The sequence below is a fragment of the Oryctolagus cuniculus genome, chromosome 14 (assembly GCF_051225735.1).
Source record: "Oryctolagus cuniculus isolate XC-2025 breed Fujian yellow rabbit chromosome 14, ASM5122573v1, whole genome shotgun sequence".
Classification (NCBI taxonomy): domain Eukaryota; kingdom Metazoa; phylum Chordata; class Mammalia; order Lagomorpha; family Leporidae; genus Oryctolagus; species Oryctolagus cuniculus.
The window spans coordinates 15,032,426-15,054,950 of NC_142880.1; positions in this window are offsets into that span (position 1 = coordinate 15,032,426).

A 22,525-nucleotide genomic window follows, 5' to 3' on the forward strand; every position below is an offset into this window, starting at 1 on the left:
CACAAGTTTTGACTATTTTATATATACAATTTCTGGAATTTCAAGCTGTTTTTGAATTTTTATTTCTTTATTTAAAAATAGTTATTTAAGAGTATCTTGTCATTTAATTTAAATATTTTGTATCTTAAGTGTGTTTATGTTGCTTGTTTCTAATAACATTACTTTTTTCAAAAACATACTTTTTATGTTTCTGCTTCAAAATGTATTGGGTTTCTTATTTCAATGTATGTTATAATCTTGAAAATAATACATGTGCACTTTATAGTAACATGTATTCTACTGTTCACCACTGAATTATTTTATAGTTAATTGCTATCATGATTTTTTTATGGTGTTATTCACATCTTTTATTTTCATAATGATCTGCTTAGTTGCTTTCTCTGTTATGGAAAATACATTATTGTAATCTCCAATTGGTACTGCTGTCTATTTTCCCCTTCAATTCTTTGAAACTTTTCTTCATGTAATTTGGCACTCTTAAATGTAATTATTATTAAATATGTATTTATAATTACTATATTTTCCTAATGAATTGATACTTTTTTGTCACACCACACTTTTTGTCTCCAATGGTGATATTTTTCTCTAGAAATCTATTTTTCATTATGCTATTTTTGAAACCAGGAGACAGGAACTCCATCCTTGCCTGCCACATGGGTGACAGGGGTCCAAATACTTGGGCCATCTGCTGCTGCATTCACAGGTGCATTGTCAAGAAGCTGGATTGGAAGCAGAGTAGCCAGGACTCAAACTGGCATTCTTATGTGGGGTACTGAGATCGCAGGCGATGGTGTAATCTGCTGTGCCACCACTGGCCCCCCATCGTGATGCTTTGATTTCCCTCCCACATTTCCCTGTCTTCCTAACAAGGCTCTGAATGTGAGGTACATATGTCTTAGTGCAAACATTTAGTTTCCTGTACAACTTAGTATATCTTGGAGCAAACATTTAGTTTCCTATACAATTTAGTATGTCTTAGAGCAAGCATTTAGTTTCCTGTACAATTTAATCATATTCAGAAACAGATTCTGGGCATGACTTTTAGCACATTCTTCTCCACGCAGTGAGATAAAAATCTCTAAAATTTCCCTTTGCTTTTCAGAACATGTATTGAGGTAACAGTTTGTAGTTTTATTCTTTTTCTTTCTGTTGTCTTGAATCCTTTATAATTACCAAAGTGTTATACCAACTTTGAATCTCATAGAAAATATGCATAAGATTAAAAATAAGCACTATTTTTTTGTGGGGGGGGTGGCTTAAGTATGATCCCAAGGTAGTGAAGGTCTGGGGAAAGTGTATGGAAGTAGGATGAGAAGTGAAAGGTAATGAGTTTCTTATTGTTGCTGTTGCTGTTGTTGATTTGTTTGTTTTAATATACGTATTACTTCGCAAAGTGTAAAATGACAGAGAAAGCTCATTTTTGGTTTCTGTTACCATCAAATAACATTTTCCATCCTTTCACTTGCAGTCTACACGTATCTTCATTGGTAGGATATGTTTCTTGCAGGCAGCAAATAAATGGTTCTCGTTTTTTAATCTGTTCAATCGGTCTGTATAATTTAACTGGAGATTGAGGTCATTCATATTCCAGGTTACTATTGATGTTACAATTTGGCCTTGCTATTTTCCCATAAATATTCCTATTGCTTACTTTTGGTTCCCTTTGTACTTTTATTGGGAGATTTTCTCCCTCAAATTGTTTCATAGTGATGACCATATTTCTGTGCTACAGTGTGTAGCACATCCTTAAGCATCTTTTGTAAGGCTGGGTGAGTGGTGACAAATTCTTTAAAATTTCATTTGTTATGGAAGGTCTTTATTTCACCTTCATTCATAAATGAGAGCTTTGCAGGGTACGGTATTCTGGGGTGACAGTTTTTTACTCTTAAGACTTGCATTATATCTCTCCATTCTCTCCTAGCCTGTAGGTTTTCTGATGATTAGTCAACTATGAGTCTAATTGCAGATCCTGGAAGAGTACTCTGGTGTTTCTCTTGTGCACATTTTAGAATCGTTTCTTCATGTTCTACTGTTACAAATTTGACTACAATGTGCCATAGTGAAGTTATTTTCAGGTCATGTCTATTAGGAGTTCTATGTGCTTCCTGTACAACGTCCCTTTTTTACTCCAAATTTGGGAAGTTTTCTGTAATTATTTCACTCTCCATTATCTCTTTCTATGCCTATATGAACTCCTAAGACATGTGTGTTGGGTTGTTCAGTATCATATAAACCTCTAATACTATTTTTTAGCTTTCTAATTTCTTCTTTTTTTTTAGTCTGACTATAAAATTTCCTAAGATCTTTTAGCTCAGATATTAATTTTTTCTGTCCTACCAAGTCTGATGTTAAGATTTTCCCCTGTGTTTTTATTTGATCTATTGAATTTTTCAATTCTAATATTTAATTTTTATTTCTCTTTAAAAATATCAATTACATGTCATGCATGAATTTCTTTAATTTGTGGATTTGCTTCTGATTGCTTCCGAGTAATCCTACGATTAATCTTTGGAATTCCATTTCTGGCATTTTATCAATCTCTATCTTCATATTCTAATATTGATGTGTTGTGTTCCTTTGGGGGCAGCATTGTGTTATCTTCTTTTTCCTTTTTTCTTGAATTTCTGCATTTATTTCTAGGCACTTGTAGAGACATTGGTTGTTGTTGCTTCCTATGATAGCTTTTATCTTTGGGCTATGCCTCTGTGGCTTAATGGAGCGTACACTCTTTCAGTGAATCCTCAGGGGCATGTACTGAGTGTGGCCAGGGAGCTTTGGTCAGTGCTCCATTGTGTGGTGGGCATACACCCAAGTTGGGAATGGTAATTTTTTTATATCAGAGAAGAGGGTTTGGTTATCTCTGTTGGGGTAGCTACACCCTCACCTCCTCTCTTCCAAGGTGATCAATCCTGGGTGTTAGCCCACAGTGGGTGCAATACTCATCCATGCTGCCCTAAGAATCACACAAAAAGATCTGTGCACTCCTAAGTGTGAGCATGGATCCTGTTGCAATGACCTGGCCCAGTCAATCAGGGAGCTCTTGGCATGTGGAACCATTTTCAGTGATTTCCCAGAGATTTAGCCACACCTAGCACCATCTCGGGCAGTCAGTGTTTCCATAGTCTCACCACACAAGGCTCCCATGGTCACAGGGTGCCGAAGATCTGCTCCAACCCACTGTTCTGCCCCATCCAGAGAGGCTGAGACATTCCTGGAGCCAGCTGCCCATCAGCACTCTACCAGGTAATTTTGAGCCTCAAAGACTGTGATGTGTTGGATGTTGTTGGCACCTCACAGTCCCTTGTGGGTACCCAGCCCCCTGTCAATCCTCCCAGCAAGGCTCGGGTGTCTCTTCTCAGCAGGTTGCTGGGTGCATGGAAATGAGCTGGTCCAGCTGTTACATATGTTCAAAATGGCTCTGCCTCCTCTCAGCCAGTTGCTGAGAACTATTGTTGGGAGGATGGGGAGAGGGAGATGCGCCCCTTTTCCTCTCTATGTTGGCAGGCACCCTGTCTCCTAGAGGGCTTCAGCCTCACAGGTTGCTGCAGTCTGGTCTCCTCTTACTCTCCAAGCAGAAGCTCTTGGCTGCTGGGATTCTGTGTTGTGCTCATGATCCTGCTACCTGTCCAACCCTTTCCCATAGATCCACAGCATCCTGCTTCCTTCCATGGAATTTCCATTGCAGTTTTCTCCCTAACTCTTCCCGAGGAATGCCTTCTCTCCAGTTTTAACTATCTTCCCCTAGTCTAGAGCAGTAAGCTCTTTCCCTATCCCTCCATCTTGTTAATCTCTGTACTTGTACTTGGAATCTCTGGATCTCGTTATTCTGTGGAACAATTAAGCCTATGATTATAAAGTCAATTAAAATTTTTTATCACAAAAGTTAGAAAAAAAGAAAGGGAGAGAGTGAGAAAGAAAAGTACACCATATTCTCATAGTTGAATTTATGAACTACTTGTAATATGTTCTCTTTATAGTATTAATTTAAAAAAAAAAAAGAAGCTTCAGCAGATCTAACTGTGACTACATCTTATCAGTCCTGGGAAACTGGGCAAATTTATTGGCCTTTCTGTGTTTCCTTTCCTTCTGCAAAATAGAAAAGTTTATGCAAAGTATGGTTGTACAAATTTACAGTGATGATGTCTCACAGAAAATCATCAGTGAATTAAATTACTGTTTTGATTTGTTTCTTCACAGATACAGAGAAATACATAAAGTCTTCTGGTAGTCAACAATGAATTTGACAAAATATGTAAGGATATTTTAATAGAACTCTCCTCAGGAATTTATGAAATGTATTTCAGTTTATACCTTGAATTCAAATATGTATCAAAATCAGACCATAGATATTGATTACTATTGATTTCAGTATATTTTTTCAGAAGTTTCATCAAAGAATTCATGGTCAAGTGTTGCCAGTTATTTGGATATTTCATACATTTATTCACTCAAATTAATGTGATTTTGGCAGTAAGAGTATGACTTTTCTACACCTAAATTTAATGTGATCATGGAAGGAAAATATGATTTCAGAAATATCAGCTCTTCATGAACTTGAGATATGCTAATTAAAACAAGTTTAGTAATTTTTATCCATTCTCAAATAATGTCCCATGAAGACACAGAAAAATAAAAATGCACACTCATGATACAACTGCTATAATTGTAACTTTATCTTATTCTATGATTTTGGAAATCTCTTATTCCATGGATCTCAGTTGGTTTGTAAGACAACTACATACAGTATTTCCTTCATAGAAAGTTGTGATGCAGTTTCAAGTCAACTTGTAAACATGTAATGCAAACATCCCTTTTTTTTTTTTTTTTAGTTATTTTTTTTTCTGTCAACAAAACTTAGGCATAAAGAAGCAGTGTCCTGGTATTTAAGCATAGTTTATAGAACTGTATAGCTCTACTTCCCCCACAATTAATTCATTTTTTTCCATTTCCTTAATTATACTTTCAGATTTGTTGATGTGAGACTCTTTCTTCCTCATTTAATCTTGGTTATATATGTCTGTTTTGTTGTGGTTGCTTTTTTTATTTTATATTGATTCTTTAATATTACTAACACTAATTTTAGATGTTTATTTGATTGTTATGATCTATTTATGTACATTATCATTAAAATAAATAATAACATTTTCTTCCTATTTATATTCTTCTAACTAAAGTATACACATGCTGAAAATAGTAGAAACTCAATAATTCTTAGATATTATTCTTCACCACTTATGACTGATTAAGGGCAGTAGCATGAACAGAATTCATTCTTAATTAGTTTACCCAGCATAGCATACTTAGGGACATTTAAGTAGAAGAAATATGAATTTCCTAGCATGGCTGTCCCACAAAATTTTGAACCATTTGGCCATTGGTAAATTCTTCAGCCTCAACCAGATGGCATTTTTAATGGCTCTCTATATTTCTCTGCCCCTTCAACAACAAAGACACTTGCAGACGTTGTTCCTATTCCTAGAATTCTCTGTGTACAATTCTTTGCCATTTATGGTAATTAATATTTCAGATCTTAACCAGGACTTAATTTCTCAAGTAGTGCTCATTATCTCCTTCAAATGTCAAATAATTTACTGCAGGCTCTCTCTATAGCATCATATTTCCAAATATCTTCCCTCAAGAATATATATAAGAGATATAATTATATTTATAGACATTTATCTTTACAGTGATTATTTGATATGCACTTACATTTAATAATCAATGGTAAACATATTTGCTAGACATAGAATACATGTATAACCCCAGTTTATTCCTTTCACAGAACAAAGTAATACTGTGCAAGTAGGCACAAAAATGTTGTTTATCCAAATAAATTGAGACCAGTTCCATTTTATTATAAGTGATATGTATGTGTGCACGCGTGTGTGTGTGTGTGTGTCTATAAACTCAAAAGTGAACTTAAATTTTCCATATTTGGATATTTGGAACCAGTTCCAAAATGTTTTATTGGCAGGAGAGCATCAATAAGTGCCAACATACTCAATTTTTAAAAATCAGCTAAAACTGAATGGTGTAATCACTATTATTATTTTTTGGACAGTAGCCTGTAAGCTTAATTTTCCTGAGCTAAATAGGAAGATAATATCTATTAGCAGCTCAGTATTTAATGTCACTCATGAGCTTCAGGCTCACATACTCCAAAGGTTATACAACACCATCTATTGATATTCCACAGATATATCAAATTATATAGTTTTAATTTTTTATTTCTATTCTCTGTAATATTTACTACTTATTCCCATTTTTCTTCTCCTTATTCTCACTGATATTCCCAGAGAGTTATATTTTTCATTTTTACCTCAGGCACTCCAATGATCTTTCAAAAGTGATTTCTAAACCTTCTATTCTTCTCCTGTAACAACTGAAATATCTAACAGTATCTCTCAATAATAACGAAACACTAAAGCAACGATCATCAACAAAGGAATGACTTAGTGGGTGGGGATTGAAAACATCAGGACTTCCACTTATAAAGTTATATATACTTTGAAAAACTCCCATCCTGGACTTCATTATATATTATATACAATATATTGTATATATTATATATGAATATAATATATATTTATATATAATAATACATATTATATAATATATATTATATATAAACATTATATATTCCTTACAAAGAGCAAAAAGTTCAACATGGAATTGCTTAAATAAATAGGAATTCCATTTATTGTTTTTTTATTAACTTGAGAATCTTGGAAGAGACCTGCTACAGACAACTCAAAAAGTTATCAGCTTTCTGAACTTTTCCTGGAAATTACAGACACAAAGTGGCTGTTCCACTCTATCCCTCACCTCCTTACTCAAGACAGAAAGACAGGGAAGCAGAAGCACTGACAATGCATCCCTTTAGTCAGGAAAGCTCTCCCAGAATTCTTCAGCAGATAAAGGCTCACTTCCTATTGACCTGAAGAGTCACATGCCCCTCCCTCAGTGCAATAAAGATGAGCTTAGTTAAGTATTGTTTCTCTCATCCAATATAGCAGAGAGAGGAAAAAAGAGTCCATTATTGGAAACAGGGGTTGTCCTAGTCAGTTTTGGTGTCTGCCATATCTTCCTAACCTGCATCTTAACAGCTAAGCCAAATGTTTGCTACTGTATATTTTTAACCAAGAACATTTTCTGCCACATTATAAGCTGGCACTTATTCATTCGTCTAAGAAACATTTATTAGATTAAAATAGGCTAAATTCATATTAACAAACTGCTTTCTCATAAAGCTAGATAAGGGACCCTCTTAAGCCAATAAACTAAATTTTAGTTGTTGCCAAAATTTAGATCAGGTGATGGTGCCTCCTCACTTAAGAGAACAACACAAACACTGTATACTTCCCCAAATCGTTATATTCAAATCACTGTATCTTGACTAATTTCAGTATTTGAGACATACACAACATCCAACCTGTTAATCAAAAAGGAAAAACTCTAGCTAATAAGCAATTAGTAAATGTTATAATTGTCAATCTAGATATTCAAATTCTATTTAAATATTTAAATTATCAACTTGATTATAGTCTTGCAGTTAGAATTGTTTCTAATTTCCTTTAAAAAAAAAAACTTATTCATTCCCGCTAATTCAGCCCACATGCATTTATTCATTCATTTTAACACACTAACTAAATCTTTGCTTCTCAATATGTGGTCCTTGGACGAGCAGACTGGAAACATCACTATCTGCTTGGAGCTTGAGAATAATGCAGAACATGGGACCTCACCCAACTCCTAATGAATCAAAATGTGTATTGTAACATAAATCCCAGAGAATTCTTATATACTCTCAGGTTTTGAAAAGCACTGTTTTGTTTATCATGTGGGCAAATCAGAGATGAAAAATGAAATCAAACAACAAAAACAAGAACTGGTACCTGACATTCATGAAGCTTGGTTGAGGTGCTAGATTCAATTCATTAATGAATAAATATCTATGAGAGTTTGTGCATCATTTCAATCCTCTCAGAAAATTTTACCTTAAGATAATGTATACACTATTCTTAAAAGAATTGAGAACTTATAAAATGTATAAGCTGCATATTTTTATTTTTAAATTTTATCTCACCATAAGACTTCAAAGGTTGTTTTTTGAGACTGAGTTATTATTACAATTACTGTTGCTACATGATTGATAAAAATATTTATATGGAAAGTATTTTGAAATTATTACAAATAAATGGATAATTCTAGACAAATGTAGTTCTTTTTTTTTATTTTTTTTATTTTTTTTTAAACTTTTATTTAATGCATATAAATTTCCAAAGTACGACTTATGGATTACAATGGCTTTCCCCCCATACCGTCCCTCCCACCCACAACCCTCCCCTTTCCCACTCCCTCTCCCCTTCCATTCACATCAAGATTCATTTTCGATTATCTTAATATACAGATCAGCTTAGTATACATTAAGTATGGATTTCAACAGTTTGCTCCCACACAGAAACATAAAGTGAAAAATAATAGATGATTTTTTTAAATGATGATGAAATCAGAGCAGACCTATTGTCATGTTTAATCCCAGTGAGAGTCAAGTTGGGAATTGATAATTTCTTTTTTTTTTTTTTTTTTTTTTTTTTTTTACAGAGGATCAGTTTAGTATGCATTAAGTAAGGATTTCAACAGTTTGCACCCCCATAGAAACACAAAGTGAAATATATTGTTTGAGTACTCGTTATAGCATTAAATCTCAATGTACAGCACATTAAGGACAGAGATCCTACATGAGGAGTAAGTGCACAGTGACTCCTGTTGTTGACTTTACCAATTGACACTCCTGTCTATGGCATCAGTAATCTCCCTATGCTCCAGTCATGAGTTTCCAAGGCTATGGAAGCCCTCTGAGTTCTCCAACTCTTATCTTGTTTATCTCGATGGGATTTGAATTGGAATCCCCTGGTATGCTTCCAACTCCACCACTTGGGGCAAGTCAGCCTGAGCATGTCCCAAATTATACATCTCTTCCCTCTCCCATTCCCACCACCATGTTCAACAGGGATCACATTTCAGTTAATTTTCAACACTTAAGAATAACTGTGCATCAATTACAGATCTAAACCAGTCATATTAAGTAGAACAGATAAAAAAACTACTAAGAGGGATAATGTATTTAGTTGTTCATTAACAGTCAGGGCTATGCTGATCAAGCCACCATTTCCCATAGTGTCCACCTCACTCCAACAGGTTTCCCTCTTGGTGTTCAGTCAGTCGTCACCGATCAGGGAGAACATATGGTATTTGTCCCTTTGGGACTGGCTTATTTCACTCAGCATGATGTGTTCCAGATTCCTCCATTTTGTTGCAAATGACTGGATTTCGTTGTTTCTTACTGCAGTATAGTATTCTAAAGAGTACATATCCCATAATTTCTTTATCCAGTCTACCGTTGATGGGCATTTAGGTTGGTTCCAGGTCTTAGCTATTGTGAATTGAGCTGCAATAAACATTAGGGTGCAGACCTCTTTTTTGTTTGCCAATTTAAATTCCTTTGGGTAAATTCCAAGGAGTGCGATGGCTGGGTCGAACGGTAGGGTTATCTTCAGGTTTCTGAGGAATCTCCAGACTGACTTCCATAGTGGCTTGACCAGTTTGCATTCCCACCAACAGTGGGTTAGTGTCCCTTTTTCCCCACATCCTCGCCAGCATCTGTTGTTGGTAGATTTCTGCATGTGAGCCATTCTAACCGGGGTGAGGTGAAACCTCATTGTGGTTTTGATTTGCATTTCCCTGATTGCCAATGACCTTGAACATTTTTTCATGTGCCTGTTGGCCATTTGGATTTCCTCTTTTGAAAAATGTCTATTGAGGTCCTTGGCCCATCTCTTAAGTGGGTTGTTGGTTTTGTTTTTGTGGAGTTTCTTGATCTCTTTGTAGATTCTGGTTATTAACCCTTTGTCTGTTGCATAGTTTGCAAATATTTTTTCCCATTCTGTCGGTTGTCTTTTCACTCTCCTGACTGTTTCTTTTGCAGTACAGAAACTTCTCAATTTGATGCAATCCCAATAGTTGATTTTGGCTTTGACTGCCTGTGCCTCCCGGGTCTTTTCCAGAAATTCTTTGCCTGTGCCAATATCTTGAAGGGTTTCTCCAATGTTCTCTAGTAACTTGATGGTGTCAGGTCGTAGATTTAGGTCTTTAATCCATGTGGAGTGGATTTTTGTGTAAGGTGTAAGGTAGGGGTCTTGCTTCATGATTCTGCACGTGGAAATCCAATTTTCCCAGCACCATTTATTGAATAGACTGTCCTTGCTCCAGGAATTAGTTTTAGATCCTTGATCAAATATAAGTTGGCTGTAGATGTTTGGGTTGATTTCTGGTGTTTCAATTCTGTTCCATTGGTCTATCCATCTGTTTCTGTACCAGTACCATGTTGTTTTAATTACAACTGCCCTGTAGTATGTCCTGAAATCTGGTATTGTGATGCCTCCGGCTTTGTTTTTGTTGTACAAGATTGCTTTAGCTATTCGAGGTCTCTTGTGCCTCCATATAAATTTCAGCACCATTTTTTCCAGATCTGAGAAGAATGTCTTTGGTATCTTGATTGGTATTGCATTGAATCTGTAAATTGCTTTTGGGAGAATGGACATTTTGATGATATTGATTCTTCCAATCCATGAGCATGGAAGATTTTTCCATTTCTTGGTATCCTCTTCTATTTCTTTCTTTAAGGTTTTGTAATTTTCATCGTAGAGATCTTTAACGTCTTTGGTTAAGTTTATTCCAAGGTGTTTGATTGTTTTTGTAGCTATTGTGAATGGGATTGATCTTAGAAGTTCTTCCTCAGCCATGGTATTGTCTGTGTATACAAAGGCTGTTGATTTTTGTGCATTGATTTTATACCCTGCTACTTTGCCAAACTCTTCTATGAGTTCCAATAGTCTCTTAGTAGAGTTCTTTGGGTCCCCTAAATACAGAATCATGTCATCTGCAAAGAGGGATAGTTTGAGTTCTTCCTTCCCAATTTGTATCCCTTTAATTTCTTTTTCTTGCTTAATAGCTCTGGCTAGAACCTCCAGAACTATATTGAATAGCAGTGGTGAGAGTGGGCATCCCTGTCTGGTTCCAGATCTCAGTGGAAATGCTTCCAACTTTTCCCCATTCAATAGGATGTTGGCTGTGGGTTTTTCATAGATTGCTTTGATTGTATTGAGGAATGTTCCTTCCAAACCCAGTTTGCTTAGAGTTTTCATCATGAACGGGTGTTGTATTTTATCAAATGCTTTCTCGGCATCTATTGAGATAATCATATGGTTTTTCTTCTGCAGTCTGTTAATGTGGTGTATCACATTGATTGTCTTGCGCACATTAAACCATCCCTGCATACCAGGGATAAATCCCACTTGGTCTGGGTGGATGATCTTTCTGATGTGTTGTTGCATTCTATTGGCGAGAATTTTATTGAGGATTTTTGCATCTATGTTCATCAGGGATATTGGTCTGTAATTCTCTTTCAGTGCTGCATCTTTTTCCGGCTTAGGAATTAAGGTGATGCTGGCTTCATAGAAAGAATTTGGGAGGACTCCCTCTTCTTCGATTGTTCTGAATAGTTTGAGAAGAATTGGAGCTAGTTTTTCTTTAAACGTCTGGTAGAATTCAGCAGTGAATCCATCTGGTCCTGGGCTTTTCTTTGTTGGGAGGGCCTTTATTACTGTTTCAATTTCTGTCTCAGTTATGGGTCTGTTTAGGTTTTCGATGTCTTCCTGGTTCAATTTAGGTAGGTTGCATGTGTCCAGGAATCTATCCATTTCTGATAGGTTTCCCTGTTTGCTGGCATACAAGTCCTTGTAGTAATTTCTGATGATTCTTTTTATTTCTGTGGTGTCTGTTGTTACATTTCCTTTTTCATCTCTGATTTTATTGATTTGGGTCTTTTCTCTTCTTTTTTTAGTTAGTTGGGCCAATGGGGTGTCAATTTTGTTTATTTTTTCAAAAAACCAGCTCTTCATTTGGCTGATTTTTTGTAATGTTTTTCTTGATTCAATCCTGTTGATTTCTTCTCTGATTTTAATTATTTCTCTTCTCCTACTAGATTTGGGTCTGATTTGCTGTAGGTTTTCTAGATCCTTGAGGTGAATTGAAAGCTCATCTATTTGGTGTCTTTCCAATTTCTTGATGTAGGCACCTATTGATATAAACTTTCCTCTTAACACTGCTTTTGCTGTGTCCCATAAGTTTTGGTATGTTGTGCTGTTATCCTCATTTACTTCCAGAAAGTTTTTGATTTCTCTTTTGATTTCTTCTATGACCCATTGTTCATTCAGGAGCATGTTGTTCAATCTCCATGTGTTTGCGTATGCTCTAGGGATTCCTGAGTTGGTAATTTCCAACTTCATTCCTTTATGGTCTGAGAAGCTGCATGGTATGATTCTAATTCTTTTGAATTTGCTGAGGCTTGCTTTATGGCCTAGTATGTGGTCAATCCTAGAGAAGCTTCCATGTACTGCTGAGAAGAATGTAAAATCTTTAGCTGTAGGATTGAAAGTTCTGTATATATCTGTTAGATCCATTTGGGCTATAGTGTCGTTTAAATCTACTGTATCCTTGTTGATCTTCTGACCGGATGATCTGTCTATTTCTGAGAGTGGAGTATTGAAGTCCCCCAGTACTACTGTATTGGGGTCTAAGTCTCCCTTTAAGTCCATTAATAAATCTTTTAGATAAACTGGTGCCCTGTAGTTAGGTGCATATACATTGATAATTGTTATATCTTCCTGTTGAATTGATCCCTTAATCATGATATAGTGTCCCTCTTTGTCTCTCTTAACAGTTTTTGTGGTAAAGTTTATGTTGTCCGATATTAAGATGGCTACGCCCGCTCTTTTTTCATTTCTGTTGGCATGGTACATCTTTTTCCAGCCTTTCACTTTCAGTCTGTATGGATCTTTGTTGGAAAGATGTGTTTCTTGTAAGCAGCAAATAGATGGGTTTTGTTCCTTAACCCAATCAGCCAATTGGTGTCTTTTAACTGGACAGTTCAGGCCATTCACGTTCAAAGTGACTAATGATAAGTGGTAACTTTGCCCTGCCATTTGCCAAAGATAAGTTCTAATATATGCTTTGAATTCCCTGTGATCTTTTGCTGTGAGGTTTCCTTCCTTGGTTTCCTTCCTTTACCTTCTTTCATATTGATGACCGTGTTTCTGTGTTTCTGTGTGTAACACATCTTTAAGCATCTTTTGCAGGGCTGGACGAGTGGCAACAAATTCTTTCAATTTCTGTTTGCAATGAAAAGTTTTTATTTCACCTTCATTCACAAATGATAGCTTTGCAGGATATAATATTCTGGGCTGGCAGTTGTTCTCTCTTAGTACCTGGGCTATATCTCGCCATTCCCTCCTAGCTTGTAGAGTTTCTGATGAGAAGTCAGCTGTGAGTCTGATTGGAGATCCTCTGAGAGTAATCTGACGTTTCTCTCTTGCACATTTTAGGATCTTTTCTTTATGTTTCACTGTGGAGAGTTTAATTACAACGTGTCGTGGTGAGGATCTCTTTTGGTCGTGTTTATTAGGGGTTCTGTGGGCTTCCTGTACTAGGATTTCTCTGTCCTTCTCCAAACCTGGGAAATTTTCTGCTAATATCTCACTAAAAAGGCCTTCTAATCCTTTCTCCCTCTCCATGCCTTCAGGAACTCCTAGAACCCGAATGTTGGGTTTTTTAATAGTATCCTGAAGATTCCCGACAATATGTTTCAGATTTCTAATTTCCTCTTCTTTTCTTTGGTCTGACTATAGGTTCCAAGATGGCAGAATAGGAAGGGAGCACACTGATAGTCTGGGGAGAGATAGTTTAATAAAAGTGGAGATACTGCAGGTTCAAGGAAGAGTAGGGGAGGAAACAGCAGAAGAAACTCTTCCGGAACGCGTGACTCACAGCGGACCTGCGTGGAGAGCGTGGGAGCCCACAGTTCGGGACATCAACGGCAGACTCAACACACCAGCGCTGGAACGCAAGGTGAGCCGAACCTCAATAGCCCGAGACACCGGCAGGCAAGCGGAGAGAGGAGACTAGAGGGAACGACCCCCGGGGGGGGAAGTTCACAAGGCTAACTGGAAGAGAGAGAGAGAGAGAAAAAAGGGTGACTAGTACGGACACGGGTTTCTCTCTCTCCGCTCACCTCTCAAGGGCGAGCAAGACAAAGAGCAGGCGCCATCTTGGACATACGTCATAAGCAGAGCGACCTCAGGTCTGCACCGGCCCTGAGCCTAGCAGAAAAACCTGACTCTGGGCGGGGCGAATTAACAGGAGATTAGGAGCTAGTAAATTTGTGGTGCTACTGAACTGAGACTGTGAAAAAAGAGACGGTGGGGGAGAGAACTCACGGAATTCACGTGAGCACTCTCCAGAGACGCTACAATTCCGTAACTTTGGCAACCCAGTGGGAGGCTGAAGGAGAATTTGAGCCCACTCTGAGGGCCGAACAGATTCCCTGTGGGGATCTTGGGAAAGAGCTTCCGATCTCTGGCTCCTGTGGGTATATCATTTGCCTGCTAACTACCTCCAACTTCGTTCAGCTGTGCGGAATTACTTCCCTTTTGAATCAAAAAAAAAAAAAAAAAGAGAGAGAGAGAGAGAGATTTACCACGCCTAACCTGGGAGTGTCACCTTTGGCACACCAAACAGAGCTCTCAGGCCACACCCATCTCAAGCCCTAAGGCGCCATCAAAAACAGATAGTCCACTTAATCTAGAGTCATAGTATAACAAGAAAAGGCACCACAGTGAAGAAACCAAATATCTCCAATATGCCAAATAACAAACGCAAAAACCGAGGTAATAAAAACAAGGAAGTCACCATGACGGCCTCAAATGAAAAAGACACCCCAATTCAAGATTATGAAGATGATGACATAGAAGAAATGCAAGAAGCAGATCTCAAAAAATTGATAAGAACATTAAGAAGTTCTCAAAAACAAATTCTGGAACTACACAAATCCTTACTGGACAAGATAGAAAATCTCTCTCGTGAAAATGAAATATTAAGGAGGAATCAAAATGAAACGAAACAACTAGTACAACAGGAAACTGTGATAGTGACTGAAGTGAAGAATTCAATAGATCAAATGAAAAACACAATAGAGAGCCTTACAAACAGAATGGGTGAAGCAGAAGAGAGAATATCGGACTTAGAAGACAAATGTAGTTCTTAAGAAATATGGCTATTTCCCCATGTATTTCATATATTTATCCATGGCTGTTTCATACTTGAATGCAGAGATTTAAATAAAAATTGTATTCTTTTTCTAAAATAGACATTGATAGTTTATTTACATTATAAGCATCTAATACTTGTAGTTTTCTTGCTTTCATAGCATTGTGACTGAATTTTTAAAAATTCCTGCAAGATTATATATTAACAGTCTCATAGTGATTTTGTAGCAGAAATTAATTTAGATGATCTGTAAGTGGAGACCTCTACTGGGTCCTCTTATTTTTCACAAATGCAAATAGCAACCAAAAGATTGACCTTCAGTTATTGAAGCCATTCAGTTTCTTTTTTAAAAAAATTTTTATTATTATTTAATAAATGTGAATTTACAAAGTGCAACTTTTGTATTGTTGTGGCTTCCCCCGCCCCACCTCCCTCCCTCCCATGGCCCTCCCCTCTCCCACTCCCATCCCACCCTTCATCGAGTTTCATTTTCAATTACCTTCATAAACAGAAGATCAACTTAGTATACACTAAGCAAGGATTTCAACAGGCTGCACTCACACAACCGCACAAGGTACAGGGTATTGTTTGACTAGTAGTGTTATTTTTAAATTTCATAGTAAAACACATTAAGGACAGAGATCCTATGTGGGGAGCATGTACCCAGTGACTCCGGTTGTTGAGTTAACAATTGGCACTCTTATTTATAACATTAGCAATCACCCGAGGCTCTTGCCATGAGCTGTCTAGGTTACGGACGCCCCTTGAGTTCACCAACTCTGAACTTGTTTAGTCAAGGCCATATCACAGTGGAGGTTCCTTCCTCCCTTCGGAGAAAGGTGCCTCCTCCTTGATGGCCTACTCCTGGTCTTGTTCACCAGGATCATTCATTTAGATTGTTTTTGCCACCGTGCGGTGGCTTTCCATGCCTGTGAGACTCTCATGGGCCTTTTAGCCAGATCCGAATGCCTCAAGGGTTGATTCTGTTTTGGGCGTTGGCCATTCTATGAGTCAGCTGTGTGTCCTGCTTCCCCCGCAGGATCATTCTCGGCCTTTTAATTCTATCCTTCATCATTTGCTTACACTGGTCTTGTTTGTAAAATCTCTTCGACACTTACCCCATCTTTTTGATTGGTTGTGTACTTATACTTATCACTTTACCAAGTGTGCTGGCATTGGTACATGCCTCCTTGATAAGATTGAGTTGAAATCCCCTGGCACATTTCTAGTTCCACCATTGGAGGTAAGTCCGAGCGAGCCTGTGCCGAGCTATATATCTCCTCCCTCTCTTATTCCCACTCCTATGTTTAACAGAGAACACTTTTCTGTTAATTTTAAACGCCTAAGAATGATTGTGTATTGATTACAGAGTTCAACCAGTGGTCTTATGTAGAACAAACAGAGCAACAACAACAACAACAAAATACTAACAGGAATAAAATAGTAAGTTGTTCCTCAATAGTCTAGACAAGGGCTGATCATGTCATTGTCTCTCATAGTGTCCATTTCACTTCAATGGGTATCATTTTAGATGCTCGTTTAGTTGCCATCGATCAGGGAGAGCATATTATATTTGTCCCTTTTGGACTGGCTTATTTCACTCAGCATGATATTTTCCAGCTTCTTCCATTTTGTTGTAAATTCCCAAATTTCATTTTTTTTTTTACTGCTGTATAGTGTTCCATAGAGTACATATCCCATAGTTTCTTTATCCAGTCATCCGTTGATGGACATTTAGGTTCCTTCCATGTCTTAGCTATTGTGAATTGAGCTGCAACAAATATTGAGGTGCAAATGGCTCTTTTTTTCTCCCTTTTAATTCCATTGGGGTAAATTCCAAGGAGTGGGATGGCTGGGTCCTGTGGTAGCGCTACATTCAGGTTTCTGAGGACTCTCCAAACTGTCTTCCATAGTGGCTTTACCAGTTTGCATTCCCACCAACAGTGGGTTAGTGTCCCTTTTCCCCCACATCCTTGCCAGCATCTGTTGTTTGTTGATTTCTGTATGTGAGCCAATCTAAATGGAGTGAAGTGAAACCTCATTGTGGTTTTGATCTGCATTTCCCTGATGGCTAGGGATTCTGATCATTTTTTCATGTGTTTGTTGACCATTTGGATTTCCTCTTTTGAAAAATGTCTGTTAAGGTCCTTTGCCCATCTTTTTACTGGGTTGTTTGTTTTGATTCTGTGGTGTTTCTTGATCATTTTATAGATTCTAGTTGTTAATCCTTTATCTGTTGTGTAGTTTGCGATTAACGTCTCCCATTCTGTTGGTTGCCTCTTCACTTTCCTGACTTTGCTGACTTTGTTTCCTTTGCTGTAAAGAAACTCTTCAATTTGAGGTAATCCCATTTGTTTATTTTATCTTTGACTACCTGTGCCTCTGGGGTCTTCTCCAGGAATTCTTCACCTGTTCCAATATCTTGGAGGGTTTCCCCTATTCTCTCAATTAGTTTCATGGTGTCGTGGCGCATCTCTAGTTCTTTGATCCATGTTGAGTGAATTTTTGTATAAGGAGTAAGGTAGGGGTCTTGTGAAGCCATTCAGTTTCTTCACTTAACTCTGATCCCTTGCAGATGTCCCAAGTGGCTGCCCATCATATTCAGCCCACCACTGTGAAATTAGGATGGAGATAATTCATCCCTTTTATAACACATACAAATGTTATTTAGAAAGCAGAAATGGGAAAGTGAAACCTTTTTGACAATTTCCAGGTCAGGATCCATGTCTTTATGGAAAGTCAGGCCATGGCCACATGGAAATGCACCAAGAGAACAGTAATGGTCAAATGCTGATATCTCCCCTCAAACAAAATGAATGGGAAGATGGAACGGAACATTTTTGTCCTGCTGTTAGCTTAAGAAAACCTACAGTATGAAGATTCTACTTTGCTAATTGAAAAATGATCCATGTAACATGCACACAGTGTCTCCATCCCATCATGTAAGTTTGTGTGGAACGCCCCAGTACAAACTGATAACAAAATATTTTCTCAGTAACAAAATTATCTGATTTCTTTTATAATCTTTAAACTTCATGTCTAAGGTCATTTTGGGTATCATTTTTCCCAACACCACTTAAAGAGTAGAATCATTTAGCTTCTAATGCCCCTCTCATTTTGTGATGATAAAACCATGACCACAGATAGAAGATCAAACATTATTTTTATTCTCCAAGGAGCATAAGTTTGATTCCAGCTCACATGTATTTAAAGCATTTATCTGCTCAACATATATATATTCAGGATTTACCATTCTATGATTCTTGACACTGGGGATAGATTTGTGAATATTTCAAAGGCACGGTAGAAAAAATGACTTTCATTCCAGCAGAAGAGAAGGACAACAGAAAAGCAAAGTCATAGACAATGAAACAGTAGGTAGTGCTAAGTGCAGTGACACAGGACGAGCAGAGTAAAGGGATAAAAACTGAAAGAAGAAGGTCTAATTTACATACAGTGGGCAGAAACTTCCTCTCTGTAGAAGGGACATTTGAGTCAGTAGCTGAAAAGCCACAAGCTATGGGAAATTTAAAGCAATGGATTTGGGGCTTTGAGCTCCATACCTAAGTCACACCTATTAATGTTTGCACAATGAAAAATACTTCTCCAGGCTAATCATCCAACTCTTCGAAATACTATTCTCCTATGAGGAAGTGCAATGCAATTATTCAATGTCTCCTAATAAATTAGCATGATGGTACATGTCTATATGTAAGATGACATTTAGATTTTCTTTATTAGAGTTTTCACTGCTTTCCAATTTCACTTGTAATCTTGTTTCATTAGTTGCCAGAGTGTTAGGATCTGAGGGGTGACTCCCTTTCACGCCAGTGTGCTTTGAGACCCTTGTTGGAGGAACTCAGTCAGATATGCACAGAGATATTTTGCAAAAATGATGTTTGCACTCTTAAATTTTTAAGTTCTAAAGTAGAAGTTTCACTTAAAGAACGCCCCATCTTTGTAATTAAGATATGTTCTATTAAAAATGTGCTTGAAAAAAAGAAGTGTGGAGGATACAAATCTATTTTATTTGGATTTCCTAGACAAATGTCCCACTGACCCTCACTCTCAAGATGTTCTCAAGATGCAGGTCCTGCAAAAACATCAATAACCAGCAGCTAATACTGATCTCCTACAGGTTCATCCATCACCAAATCCTGTACATGGAGTCAAAAAACAGGAAGCCATCAATACAGGACTCAAAACAGTCTGTGTCCTCCCTCGGCTGTTTCCCCCGCTGTCGATAGAGGATGAAGTCAATAGTGACCAATAGTAGCCGAGACCTGCGTGTAATTCATCTTCTCACAGAGTCAGGACTTCACAAGCACAGACTTACGATCAATCAAGAAGGAAGTGCATTGCAAAAAAGAGACCCCTGTATTTGTGAGGAACTCTATAAATTTGCCAAGCTTCTAAGAGTAAAGGACCTGGTGACTTAAAACCCCCTCGTCTTCCCTCTGCCTGGTGTTGACCCGGATCACAGCTGACTTTACAATTCCAATAGTCCATGCATTTTCCAGTCACTACGTTACTCGTGAATACTTTTTATCGAGGGCTTACCACTTGCCCGTCAACTGGGTGCTGCAGATGCACTGTTGGATGGTAGCCAACAAGCCTCTCCCTTTCAGGAATGTTGCCGGCGCTGCGGGTCACTGGGCTAATCCTCCGCCTGCACGCCAGCACCCCGGGTTTTAGTCCTGGTCAGAGCCCCAGATTCTGTCCCGGTTGCTCCTCTTCCAGTCCAGCTCTCTGCTGTGGCCAGGGAGTGCAGTGGAGGATGGCCCAAGTGCCTGGGCCCTGCACCCGCATGGGAGACCAGGAGAAGCACCTGGCTCCTGGCTTCGGATCAGCGCAGTGCGCTGGCCGCGGCGGCCATTGGAGGATGAACCAATGGCAAAAGGAAGACCTTTCTCCCTGTCTCTCTCATAGTCCACTCTGCCTGTCAAAAAAAAAAAAAAAAAAAAAAAAAGAATCCTTGAAATATGGACAGCTCATGGCAAGGAGTTTTAAGCAGATACATGGTGTGGTCCAATTGCAATTTTGATGATCCCTCTAGCTTACTGCTAGAAAGGTCATTGTAAACCAAGAAAGCACTGAAAGAGACCAGCAGACAGGTGCTACAGTTGTCCTGGCACCTGGTCATACCTAGGACTGAGTTTATACTGCGGACTGGTAAGAACTGCCGGATTTGGCATATGTTTTTCTGGTAAAACACACAGCACTTACTGTTGTAGAGGATCTCAGATGTGAAGGAAAGTTAAAACAATGAAAGCATAACTAGATATATTTTGACTTAAGAAAGTTTTTAAAAAGAATGAAAAAATCTTTACAGTAAATTGGATGAAACCAGAGACCGTTTTGCTTAGTGAAATAAGTCAGACCAAGAGAGACAAATATTACCTGTTTTCTCTGATTTGTGGTAGCTAATGTATAGAGTACACAAAAATTAAAGCATATGAGTGAAACTGACTTCTTTAGATTTGATCATTGTTTATAGCCCTTGTCTACACTCCAGCAGAACAGTGGCCTTTCTAGCAATTACCTTTGGACTTTTTTTTTTAGTAGTGGAGGATTAAGCCTGTGATTATAAAGTAAATTGAAGCATGTAGCATGTTTTCAAAAATTAAAAGAAAAAAAGGAAGGAAGGAAGTGGGGAGAAAGGAAATATCATTATATTCTTAGAATCCTCTGAACTACATGAAATCTGTTCTATTTATATTAACTTTAAAAAAAAGGAAAAAAGAAACTAACTAGATGAATAAAAACAACGAACAGGATATCAACTGGTGCCATTCTCTATGAAGGGAATGATGAAGGAGGCTGGGATACATTTCAGTGTTCTGGTGTAAGTCAGGAGGCATGTTTCTACTATGGTTTACGACAACAGAACAAGAGGCAGTGGAAGGTACTCCCTGCCATTGGCATCCTTCTGATGATGGACAAACAAGAAGAGGCACACAGCAGCAAATGCACCTGCTGTGTCCTACGCTTGCTCTGGTGAAACCACTTTGTGCCAAGTCCTGTGACTGACTACTGAAACATTGTTGTCTTTGGTGCATCTGAGGACATTTAATTCTTTTTATACAGAAATTTACAACAACCAGAATGGTTGAGGTTAATTTTATTCCTCCAGAATTATTTCTAGATAAATTAATACAGTTTTTCATAACCAGTATTAAAATTTATTGTTTCATTAATAACATATGAAATATTATATTTATAAGAAATAAACATTTAACGTAAGTGGTGGGGTGTGCATCTTTGCCTTGTTCATGATCCTAGGGTGGAAACGTTCTCTTAACAGACGTCATTAGCTGTCAGCTTCAAGGTCTATCAATTCTAGGATGCTACCTTCTACCTCTAGTTTTCTTAGAAGAAAGTTTTCACAAGAACAGATTTGGGATTTTCTCAAATTTTATATATATATATATATATATACATACAAGATCACATGGTTTTTACCTGTAAACCTTTCAATAGAGCATCTTATATTGGTTTATTTTTGTATTACATTAATTGACTTTTGAATGCTAAATCAGTTTTGCATACCTAAAATCAATCTAACTTGTTCAGAAAGCTTATTCTTTCTATATAATGATGAATTAAATTGGCCAAAATATAAAGAATTTTGGAGTGTATATTCATGAAGTATATTTGTCTACCATTTTCTTTTTTTTTTTTTTTTTTTTTTTTTTGACAGGCAGAGTGGACAGTGAGAGAGAGAGAGACAGAGAGAAAGGTCTTCCTTTTGCCGTTGGTTCACCCTCCAATGGCCGCCACGGCCAGCGCGCTGCGGCCGGCGCACCCCGCTGATCCGATGGCAGAAGCCAGGTACTTATCCTGGTCTCCCATGGGGTGCAGGGCCCAAGCACTTGGGCCATCCTCCACTGTACTCCCTGGCCACAGCAGAGAGCTGGACTGGAAGAGGGGCAACCGGGACAGAACCCGGTGTGCCGGCGCTGCAAGGCGGAGGATTACCCTAGTGAGCGGCGGCGCCGGCCACTGTTTTTTTTTTTTTTTTTTTTTTTCACATTTTTTTATGGTTTTGGTATTAGGATAAAATGTTAGCCCATTCCCCATTTTCTCACAGTCTGTGCAACTGATTGATGCCATCACCAGCACTCAACAGATTAGTTTCTTTTCTTATTCACAGAGCTCAGATCCCACTTTGAATCACCCCTTTCCTTCCTAATATTGGGAATTTTTTCTTCTTTTGTACTGATAAATCTGAGTGGAGTATTCTGTATTTTTGAGATCTTCTCAAAGAATGAAATTTAATAGTTGTAGTTTTACTGTTTCAATATTTTATGTTTTTCTGATTTCCACTTTTATCTTTATTTTGTCCTTTCTTCTCTACATG